This window comes from Leptonotus elevatus, chromosome 3, assembly GCF_054856555.1.
Source record: "Leptonotus elevatus isolate MCC_2025b chromosome 3, RoL_Lele_1.0, whole genome shotgun sequence".
Classification (NCBI taxonomy): Eukaryota; Metazoa; Chordata; class Actinopteri; order Syngnathiformes; family Syngnathidae; genus Leptonotus; species Leptonotus elevatus.
The window spans coordinates 21,890,390-21,903,008 of record NC_141241.1 but is presented as its reverse complement, the minus strand read 5'-3'; the positions used below and the strand labels follow the sequence as shown (position 1 = coordinate 21,903,008).

At 37.6% G+C, this 12,619-nt stretch overlaps 1 protein-coding gene across 1 annotated transcript in view; it reads left to right on the top strand.

Annotated features, from left to right (window-relative positions):
* tspan4a (tetraspanin 4a) overlaps nucleotides 1-12,619 on the top strand; it is a 124,305-nt gene that overhangs the window by 986 nt on the left and 110,700 nt on the right. Inside the window, exons 2-3 of the mRNA XM_086070710.1 lie at nucleotides 794-892; nucleotides 3,076-3,209. The gene's annotated coding sequence lies outside the window, so the exon portion shown is untranslated. The remainder of the gene's footprint in view (nucleotides 1-793; nucleotides 893-3,075; nucleotides 3,210-12,619) is intronic.

The following is a 12,619-nucleotide window of genomic DNA, read 5'->3' as shown; positions in this document are numbered from 1 at the left end:
CATCAAATGTGCCAATTACATGCTAATTAATTTCTCAATTTCGGTGAGTCTATAATTTCTGCCGGAGCTGGACAATCTCATTACTGTTGCTGCTTTTCTACAGGCTCCAAATATATTTCCTGGTCAAGGCAAGTGTGAAAATAAAGCTGTTGTTGTCATAGTTTGCTGTTCTCTCCGGGGAGCTTTTAATCTCCCTATGGGTTGTGGCTATTTGAATATTATATAAAGTCCAGGAAGACAAATTACTTGGTTTGAGTACTTTTACATTGGATAATTCCTTCCATCCATACATGATTATGTAATTTTATTTGCGTGATTGTATCAGCAGCTGTGCTGAGACCTACAGTATGTTAGCAATTTATTCTTTCCCATCATCATTTCAATAAAATTTGAATAATTCAGTTTAAAAAAGCACTACTTATGGAAATCTTTTCCTTCCATCATGTTTCTGCATTTAAAAGGAAACATTTCACCCTGCATGATTGACATTGGTGTGCACAGAGATTTTGGGGGCAGAGGGGCAAGGGTGTGAGCACCACTAGGGGTCTACCTTTGCACGCCAGTGATGCTTCAGTTGTACAATATTGCAGTGACTTCAGTTCATGGCTTAATGTGCATATTAACAACAATGTCTCCTTTAGGACGTATAGTATAGAGAGCTTCACTTTGCTGACTTCTTCTGTTCGATATCTAACTTCCTTTCACATCACAGTCCAAAAACATGTCAACTGAAGACTGAAACTTGCTTTTCAATGTGAATGAAATAGTGAATGGTTGTCTGTTTATGTTTCAGTCCTGTCACTGATCTGCCGTCAGTCACTGGTGATGGCGGTTCAGTACTGTATTTCACCATCAACAGGATAAGTGGTGTAGAACATGGATATGAGTGAAAGTAAGTATTTTTACACCACATTACACTATGCTAGAGTCAAGTTGTCCATTGGCCTTTCAGACATGAGGAATGTTTTTTACTTGTTGCACATTGGGGAAATGCAGCTCATAAAACAATTGCTAAAATGATACAGTACTACAATTTCCAGTAGTCGGGTCCTTAGAGAAATGAATAAGCAAGCTGCAAGACAAATATTGTGCAAACACACTCACATGGAATCAGGTTAGTTACAAAATAAAAAAAATAAAAAAATAAAAATTATATATATATATATATATATATATATATATATGTGAAATTATTCAATTTTTTAGATATGACCAAAAAAAAATCGAATCTCGTTTTGTGAGCTTGAAGGTAACCTCCAATTTTGACCACAAAAATGTAATCTGAAAATCTGCGGTCCGAGTGGATGTTTGTGCCAGATGTAATGATTCCCCCCAGGCCTTCCTGGTGCCAATATATTGTGTTTGTGAGATTGAGGTGACCTCAAAATAACCCCAAACTGCAATTTGAAAATATGATACCTTTGTCCACACTCCACAGTTGTAACCGGTTTTGAGGCATAAAAAATTAACAACCAAATCCCTTAACAAAACAAAAAAATACCATCCACACAAGATTGTAGACCACTGTTGCGTCCCCAAATTTTAAGCGTATGAGATACTGGTAATACTGTACATTGAACACAATGCCCCTATCTGAATGTAAAATCAAAGGGTTACTGTAATGTATGGTATGTTATGGCTTTGGCATTCCTGTGTGGAGTTTGCAGTTGCACATCACCGTCTGTAAACTATATTACGATTTTTTAATTTTTTAGGAGCAACAAGCAGTTTTCCTGAAAACACATCACAAATAACGTTTATTAGACATATTTTGCATCAGAAGCCAAAATTGGTTCACAGTCATAAACGGTATACACTGTGCTACAAAGTATTAGCCATATGCTGTTATGGTTGACATATATTTTTTTAAATCAGTCGCTGCAGGTGTATCTGAAGAATGATCCTCGACATTTGCAAATCAGTAAGTGCGTTTCTGAAAACTATTTGTTGCAAAATACCATGGATTACCTTCAAAAGCCAGTCTAAAAACCCTTAGTTCATCTCTCAAAAGTGCCAACAAACATGTCAATATCATCAGAATGACAAGTCCTTGTGTCATTGTGTACTGATAAGTCAGTCAAATTGCTTAGTCATGTTGTCAATATGACAGTATAACCTGGAGGGATATACTTGAGTAAACAGCGGATCAAGTTTTGATGACAATCATGACACATTGTGACAACTTGTTGCAACAACTCGTTCCAACCATTTTTGCATGTAAAGGCTTATGTGACGAACTAATGCCTGAATGTTGTGGTGGCTATTGACCCAGTCAGTTTGCATGTCAGTAGCACCTTGTCTTTAATAACACATTAGCATGGTAAAAGTGTGCTTGCATCATTGCAATTAAAAAAAGACAGTGGTACTGTATGTCCAGCTGAAATGTCAGCTATCTCCGACCTAACAATATAAGCAGTGACCAATGATTAAATGCAGCAAAGATGAGGCCAGATGATGTGTTGATATTGAGTAGTAGAAGCTAAGAAATCTGTCACATATTCTTGTTTAAGCAATACAAGCAATAATGTCACTTAACATATATATATTTTTATGCTTGGTGTGCACAACTGGTTATTCACTGTACTCCTTGAACTTGGTTTATCCTGGGATGTGGTGTAATTGAGGATAATTTTGAGAGAAAGTGTCTTTCACCTGGAAAAATAACTCACGTCACCTTAGAAAATGTGATGCATGTTGCATTTCGCTAGTATTAGATTAGAATATAGCCTACAGATTAGAATATGGCTTAGTACATTGTTTATCATAGCTAACGCTAACGGAACGTGTGTGTGTGTGTGTGTGTGTGCGTGACGATCATATCAGGCAGAGCCCAAACTTCACAGGCATTTTCAGCAGATCTCCTTGCTGTTCCCAAAATAATGTTTCCAAAATGTGATGAATACACACACGCCCCACACACATAACCACCTCCCACGATTCCCCCCTTCATTCCACAATTTTAGTTTTAATTTCACATTATAAACCGTCACAGTAGCTTCACAAAGGGCGGCATTTATCGCGCTTTAAAGTGCTACTATTTTAACTGCCACTAGATGTCAGCATTTGTTTTTCCAGGTCGAATGTCAGTCACATGTGCCCCCATGTGGCAGGAGGGAGAGAGAGGCTCTTTGGAGAGGAAAAAGCTTGGGAAGTTTTGCCACACTGCAGGAAAGAGCAGCCGCTTTAGAGAGAGTGAGCCAAAAATAAGGGTAAGTTGTTTTCCTATTTATCACTTTTCAAACTAAGTAATATTTATTGGAAACACACATTCTTTTAATTCAGACTGCACTGTTGATTTGATTTCTCTTTTGGTAAAGTTTTACAATTTGTGGATGCTCTGATGTCAGAGAACTTGTTTAAGTGATTTAACTTTGATGCACTGGTGGGTGTATGTTGTTTACTTATGAGTATCTGTAATCGTTTTAATGTTTATCTTCAGCTGAATTTCTTGAGTGAATGTTGCTCTTGCTTTACCTAAGGCGCAAATACATTAATGATGCTTAAGTTTAATGTTCACAGTTACTATGTGTTTTTAAAGTAAATATACCAAGTATGTGCTTTCACTGCTCAGTTACTTCCCACATTTTCAAATGTCCTTTAGTAAACATGTTATGATGGTGGATATTGTGAACTCTGATAGGCCAAAGCATGTCTCCTTAGACCACGATGTAAGCCAGAAATAAACTTGTGGATAAGAACAACATTTGAAAATACCGACCATTCCAGGGAATATTCCCTCCCTCTATTTTCGCTTTTTGAAGGGCTTACAGGAACTTCGTTTGCCCCAGGACTTAAAAGCTATTTTTCAGTATATTTCACCACCTTACTATGTGTCCTCCTTGTGTTGTCTGGTTTGTGGCGGTACTATATGTTCCCAAAGTAATGTGTTTATTTTTATATATTGCTCATTCATTTTCATCACTGACTAATAGGCCTACACTAAAGGCAATAGGCCATATTTAAATGTAAGTTTTAAGAACAGGAGCTTTACTTTATTAAACCAAAGGTTACATTTGGATTTTCTATCATTTCTGTTTTTATGTATTTCTAATAATTAATATGAAGATCAAATTCAGATCAATTGAATTGCTTGTCCACCTGGTCACGTCATCACTTGTTGAACTCAGTCATTTGTGTTTTAAAACTAATGAAACTAAATTAATATTTCAGCCCACAAGGTGCCCATTGCCAAATGTATACACAAAAGCTCTCTTGATGTTAAAGGCCAACAATTTTGTAAATTAATTACTACTCTGCATTGAATATAAAATACCTTGTATGTGCACAGAAAGAAAAACAGCACCATCAGCTGAATCTGGTGGGGCAATGCTTTGCTGGCATAGCATTAGTCAAATAAGAACCAACAATACTTGTGGAAGTAAAAAAAAAACACACAGGGGAAACATGTAAGCTCCCCAACCTCATAACCGTGAGTACAAAACCAACATTATTAGGGTCTCTGGAGTGCTGTACATCCATCATTAACCCATAATAAAATGTATGGTGACAAGTTCACTGCATGATCAAATTGATAATTGAATGGATAACTGTTAGTTGATGGTTGATGATGAAGTGCCGCCTCGATGACTGAAAATGTAATCAATGCTTTTTCTTTGTGGGCTCAGGTGCACTTCGCACCTGCTTATTTCTTCAAAAGTAAAAAATCTCATTTAGGCCTCAAAACAGCTCTGACTCTGGTCGTCATGGTAATACAAAGCTTCTTCTCGAGAGGGCGGGTTGACCCGTAGCTTATTTGCATAATCCCCTACAACTGGTTGATTTCAAAAGCGCTGTTAAATGGTAATGATAAGTATGCTGCAATTGTAGATTCTTGGTGTATTTTGAGCAAACCATGAGAGAGGCACCAGGGAACTGATTAAAGGGGATGTCAACCTTAAACATTTCTTGAGGATAATATGTGATATGTGACCGCACTAGTCTAAACATGACAATCTGATTAATATTACATTTGCGGAATATGAGTTAAGCAGCAAAATTCTGCAGTTTTTATCCATCTCATTGGGCGGCCATTTTGCCACTTGCTGTCAATTGAAGATTACATCACAGCTGGCTACGACCAATCAGTGATTGGTTGTTACCTGAGACCTGAGCAACAGTGATGTCATTTTTACTTGACAGCAAGTGGCAAAATGGCTGCCTTCTGATATGCCGTTGTGGGGCTGCATAGAACATATTATTGTCGATAATTAATTTTTTGGGGTTGGCTTCCTCTTTAAAATGTGAAAAAAACCCAGATGTCTCCTTTAGAGACTGAATGATGTTGTGAATGTGATCGTTTGTACGTGTAGCTCAGTATACTTGATAAGGGAAGTCAACCCAAAACTATTCTTTGCAAAAATATGGTCTATGTGCCCTCACTACTTTAAATACGTCATGCTGATGTATATTGTGTTTGTGGAATATGAATTAAACAGTAAAATCCACCTGTTTTTAATCCATCTCAGAGGGCAACCATTTTGCCACTTGCTGTCAACTGAAAATGACATCATAGTCTCTCAAGGCTCAGCTAACTAACAATGACGGCTCACCTATTATCTGAGTTTGGTCATGTGTCTTTTGCAAGCTGAGCCAATAATTTGTTTATGTTTTGGACACACGGCAGAACATTTAGCTGTGAGCTCGAACCAAATGATAGAAAACTGCTTTATTTCTCATGAGAACTCCTCATGTTATGCTCTTTATATAACCAAATGACATGATAAATCTCTTGCTCTGTGATAGTCCAGCATGACTCTTTCCAGGATGTGCATGGAGATAGTTAAGAAAAAGGAGGCACCTTCCTTTTCCTGTGTCCTTCTATAGTTTATCAACTCCAGTGTGGCTGAAGTGCTGAAGTGTTGAAGTGCTGAAGTGACGGCTCATGACATTTGGCAATATTACCCCGTTGTTGTTCACAGCTTGTCTGCACACTGTCGTCAAGACTGGCGCTGCTTTCAGCAATACATTATTTACATGTGTTTTCAGTGGATAACATTCCATAAGGCCTCATGGTATTTACAAGGACACGGTGGAAAATTTTGCACTAGAGAAGTGTGGAGTGTTTTCTTTAGTAGTCACAGCCAGTTGGTATGCTTGTCTAAGTGCACTTCTGTGGCTCACTTGTGGGCTTCTCTGGGTGTGGCACCACTCTGCAAATGTGCCCTGAACAGTGGTTCTACTGTAGATGACTAGTAAACAGGGCTGTAGTATACTGCCGCCTAAAGGTCCATTTCTGTTGTGCGTGCACCGGTGGGCTGATTGACCTTAATTTTAACTTAACACATTTCACTCAAGCTTTATTAATTTTTTTAATACAGTGGAACCTCGGAGTTTGAACGTCTTGGAACCCGTACAATTCGGACTGCAACCCAAAAATTTGAGTGAAAAATGCCTCAGAGTTTGAATACCCAAGCAAAGCAAACTAAGTCGAACATACCTTGAAAACGGGTGGCCGAGTGAAGTCGGGCGAAGCCGAGCAATGCCCAATGCTCTCGTTGCGGTAGTTGAGACAATGCATTGCTCATTTCCAGTCAGATCGTGAATGCCTCCAGAGGTGCTCCATACTTGCGAGTGCATTTAGATTTTTCCATGACAATTTTCCTCGCCATGGGCCCAAAGAAAGACAACAATGCCAGTGGCAGCAAAGAAAAACATACAGTGCTACAAACCACAGTGGAATTAGGAAGGAGATTATTGCGCTGTTGTAACTACCGTGACTACTTCTGTAAATACTGGCACGAGGACCCCCCCTTAGCTGTTCAACAACATGCCTGACGTTAAACAATGCACACAAGGACCATTTAGTAATCTAAGAATATGCCCAATGTAAAATACACAAACTTAGCAGTGAACTAAAGCAAGCATTAACATAGCATTTATCATCCACTGATGCCATCACACTACAATAGGTAAGGTATTTTTATTGTAGGAATACTGTATACTACTGTAAATGTAAAAAACATAAATAGAAATTAAAATGGGAATTGTCTGTTTTTGGAGCTTGGGAACGGATTAATTGCATTCACATTATTTCCTATGGGAAAAAATGTTTCGGAGGTTGAACAATTTGGACTTTGAACACTTCGCAGGAACGAATTATGTTCAAACTCCGAGGTACCACTGTACACTTTATGGCCACACTTCTGCAGTCATGGCAAGGAAAGAAAGAGTTCAGAATTGGTGCAATATGTGTTATTTTGGATTTAGGTAAAATATGCAAGTGTTTTTTTCCCTTCCTATCTGTTATCACTGCAGAATTAGCATGGAAATAGAAATGAAAAGTGTACACGTTCATATTAGGGGGTTGTTTGTATGACAATAGGGCACGATAGGTAAGAGTGAAATATTATTATGTATTTGTAATCTCTTTTAAATTGTATTTATTTACACACACATGCCCAATTAAACACATTATAAACAAATGATGAGTGGCTTTGTTTAACCTACCTTAAATTAATTGATATTGGTTATCTTAATAGCAGCATGTGGTACATTTTTTCTCCACAGTGATATAGTATATGCAAGAACCAAATTCCTACTGGAAATGGTTATATTATTTTCAACTACATCCCATAAAATGGGTTTCCAGCTTATTCTGGTCTGTTGTGGCTTCACCACAACCAATAGAATTCAGTAGTTAGCCTTTATCCAGACATACTATTTCAACACGCAACATGTAACAAAATGTGATGTTACAAAACTGCAAACAAAGGTTGTTTTTTTCTGAGCTACCCTCACAAATAAGCAAGTCCCCAAAAAAATTTGGGATGGATATTGTTATTTTATTGTTCGCCCAGACCTTTCAGAGTGTAAAACACCAGCCTTGTACATTCTGAAAGGTCCATTTTGTCTCCTCGATGAGAACTCGCCCTCGAAAGAAAACCACAGTCTGTAACCACAATCTTTCAAGGCCTCTGACTCCCGGTCTCACACCCAGTTTAAGATTGACCAAAAAAAACAATAGTAGTGTTTTTCCCCTTCATTGCTTGATGTTTACTACTTCACATCCTTATATTTTTTATATCATCACAGCCATCAAAATGCGTTCCTTAATGAGGCCCTCTATTATCTGTTCTATTTAAATATTTGTTTAGAGTGTTTCCCTGCATGTGGTAAAAATAGTAACAGTGATTTTGCACGGCTTGTTATTTTTAGTTCTCTTGGGGGGAGCGAAAGCCGTCTAATCTTTACACAACCTTTACTTTTGCTTTACTGTGGGTATTTAAACTTGTTTGCATACAATTTAATAAGAGGAACTACCCTTTCCTCTGATTTGTTTGCAACAGTATTCCAAGCATCTTGTATACATGAATGTTTTATGCATTCGTGACATTCGATAAAGAGACCTGTTCCCTAAATTGTCTTCTAGACTAAACATTTTTAGAAAGTCTCCAAGCATGTTCATTTTCACCTCTCATATATTATAGTCAGGGTCTAAATAAAGTAAAATTTACACTTGAAAGAGACTAAATGTAAATGAAATGTAAAAAGTTTCAATTTTTCTACATTTATTATGTTTTATCCTGAGTAATTTGAGTTTGAAATAACATCTTACTTGGGCATGTGCGTGTGGCTGTTGATCACATCTTGATTAGATTGTTTAATCTTTGCTGTTTCTCTGAGCTGGTTAAATTGGATTAATCCGGGATTGATTTTTTTTTCTTTGGCGTGTGCCTCTCACTTATTTATACATTCTAGTGCAGCTGCAGCTCTGTTTTATGCTATGACTGATTCTGATGTGGTCCACGGAGGCCTGTGGCACATTCAGTTTAATTTTGTGAGCAATTTGAATGTTTCTAGAATATAATGTATGCTCCACTGAGTAATTCACTTAATCGCCATAGTTATTAACCTAGATTTCTGGAATTAAGACCCCACATTCAGAAACAAACATACTGGAATGCTTAAAAAAAAAAAAAAAATTAAACTTTTTTTATTAAGTAATATTGGAAACTCACACTAACAAGAATGAATACATTTACATTTTCACAATAAATTCCTTAGCTAGTTTTACTCTCTGTGCACTGTAAGGGCAAACATGAAATGGAAGTGTGCTCTATGATGCACCAGCAACCAGTCCAGGTTCTAGTTTGCCTTTCACCGCAAAGTCAGGTGCGATTGGCTCCTGCCACCTGTGACCCACAGTAGAGAACAGTATTAGAGGCATTAAAAATGGATGGGCGGCTGGCAAGATGAAAGTCAATATAGAAGAAAATAAGAAAGTAAAAACACAATGCAATCAAATGCGGTTTTCCCTCTGGTACCAACTTTGTTTGGTTTGATTAACTTATAGAGCCACATTTGCCCTGTTGGATAAAGTACTGGATTACATTCAGCTCTATAGGCAATCAATATGATGCTTATTAGTCACCACGTTAAATTATACACAATCAGTTTTTATGCATTCCCTGACACACACTCTTACATATACATTTTAAAGTACTGTAATGCAAATACAGTACATAGATACATACATAGATACATACGCCGGTCATACAACTACAGTATCGAGGACAAGTCCATTTATTTCAATAATTTGTTTTTAAAAAGTGAAACTTTTATGTTCCATTAGTTCACCACACACAAAGAGAAATATTTGTTCCAATTTTGATGATTATGGCAGAAAGACACAAAGATAAAAAAAAAAGAAGAAGCAATGTTTCAGGAAATAAAATATTATGATATTATAAAGCTCAACATTGTGGGGTCAGTGTTTCCCAATCTTGTCATCTAGTTAATGCAAAACAACTGCGGATGTTTCCCTCGGCCTTTAAATGGTCTCAGTCTGGTTTCAGAATCACGGGGAAGACTGCTAACTTGACGGTTGTGCAGAAAACCATCATTGACATCCTCCATAAGGAGAAAAGGTCTCAAAAAGAAATTGCTAAAGAAGCTGGATGCTCACAGAGCGCTGTATCAAAGTACACGAAGGAAGTGTTAAGCTGAAGGGAAAAACGTGGCTCGAAAAGGTGCATATACATACGTCTGTTTGCATGACGTGCTACAGCTAGATTTCCATAACTCAGCCACTCCTGAGCCAAAAACATCAGAAGCATGTGTGCTAGGCTAAGGAAAAAAAGCATCAGCCTATTGGCCAAGTGGTCCCATGTCCTCTTTGCGAATGAAAGTCAATTTTGCATGCCTTTGACAATCAAAAGTCCGGAGAAGCGCAAAAGTCAAACTGCTTTGAGTCCAATGTGAAGTTTCTGCAATCAGTGATGGTTTGGTTTTCATTTGCTGGTGTGGCTTCATTGTCTTTTATCAAGTCCACAGTCCACACAGCTGTCCTCAAGGACATTTTGAAGAACTCACGATGCCAACAAGCTTTTTGGAGACAATGGTTTTATTTTCCAGCAGGATTTTGCACCTGCCCACAAAGCCCAAACGACCAATATCTGCTCTAATAGCCAATGAATAACAACACGTAATTGACCATCAAACTGCAGACAATCTAAAGGCCGCTATCAAAGCATTTTGTGCTACAACAACACCTGAACTGTGCCAAAGCCTGATCGTCTCCACGTAACGCCGCCCTAATGCTGTCATTATTGTAAAAAGAGGCCCAACAAAGTACTGAGGGCGTATGGCTTGAATGCACTTTTCAGAAGGTCAAAATGTCTGTTTGAGATTCTTTGTTGTTGATCCCACCAAATATTCAAATTTTGTGAAACACTGGATTTCTTTGGGTTTTGTGTCTTTCTGCCATAATCATCAAAAGTGAAACAAGTGAAGGCTTGAAATATTTCACTTTGTGTGTGGTGAACTAATGTAACATGCAGGTTTCACGTTTTGAAACAAATTATTGAAATAAATGGACTTTTCCTCTATATTCAAATTTTCAGACAAGCACCTGTATAGTGATTGAATTTTCATATTGTTATGCAGAAAAATACACGTGACCGAGAACAACCTTTGAACTTATTTTAAATTGTGGCCGGTGGTGTGATTAACATTCACACTCTGCCATTCAATATAATTGTCTTATCATCACTGTGAAGTTAACAAGGCAAAAAGACAAAAATGTTGGAAGTCAGGGGCAATACCTTTCTAATGCTTGCTTCCTCCTTCAGTGTTGTATATTTTACAAAGAAGCTTTAAGTGTCTTGCTGATAGCACCACTTTAGCTTTCAATCATTTCTGACAGAAGTGCGCCTGTAAAAAGTCAATATATTTTTTCTCCTTTAACTGCCTCCCCAGCTGATGGTCTTGCTTCTGAAGTTCACTTTTTATGCTTGTTGTTCGACATGACTTTGTGACTTCCATACTACAAAAAAAAAAAAGAAGCTGATTAATGTTAAAACAAGACAATCCATCTTAGAATAATAGTTACTATTTGATACATATTAAACGGCCAATTCCGTAATGAATTATTTATCAGGGTGAGCTACCGAATGTTTGCTGCTTATCAATGCAGGCTACTTCATTTCTGTCATCATAACCTTGCATATGATTGCTTCTTACAATATATGTTATTATTCTAGTCTCTAGCTTGCAATTATTAGAGCTTGAAAATAATTGTTGAAAATATTTAATACATATTCAGAGAAAAAGCAATATGTCCATTTATACTGTAATACATTGTTGGGGGAAAGTAAAGGATATTAATACAATTTTCTGTGAAGTGTATTAAGTGGGTTATGTTTGGACAAGAAAATAAATTCATGCTACAGTCTATCAACTTAAAGTAGTCAACATTTTTAAGTATTAAAGGGGAAGTCAACCTTAAACATTTCCTTACAATAATATGTCATATGTGACCTCGCTGGTCTAAACATAACATTCTGATTAATATTATATTTGTGGAACATGAGTTATGAAGCAAAATCCAGCCGTTTTTATCCACCTCAGGGGGCGGCCATCTTGCCACTTGCTGTCGACTGAAGATGACATCACAGTTGCTCAGGGCTAAGGCAACGACCAATCACAGCTCACCTGTTTTCTGAAGCTGTGCTGTGATTGGTTGTTACCTGAGACCTGAGCAACATTGATGTCATCTTCAGTCGACAGCAAGAGGCAAAATGGCCGCCCCCTAAGGTGGATACAAACGGCTGGATTTTGCTTCATAACTCATATTCCCCTAATGCAATATTAACTAGAATACCATATTTAGACTATTGGGGCTGCATAGAACATATTATTGTCATTGACTTCCCATTTAGAGTGATGGAATATCGATAAACATCAATCTCTGCTGGCCTAAACTGTTCTCCTCATTTTGTAGCCTTACTCTTGTCATTACTGCCTCAGTACATCAATGTGGATGTTAGATTTTTGTGTGTGTCTAATTTGATTTCAGCCTCTGTGTGCTGCCATGTCAGAAGCAGTAGTCATCAATGTAACTTAACTATCATTAATGCTCAAAATAAGCAGTTTCGCATCGCAGTTTGCCAGTCAAAATACACATTTTTGTGCCTCAAACAAACAGAATGAATTGCAAGATTTCGAATGGGCCTGCGTTTATATGGTAGTGTTATGGTCATCTTGCAGGGTAGCTTCCACTGGTTGCAGACTCTCATCTTGATATCTGTCTGCATTCAGATTGCTTCCAATGATGACAAGCCTAGTTTCTCCACTAAGGGAGATGCCACCCCAGCAGTTCAGCAATAAGCATAGTGTTCTC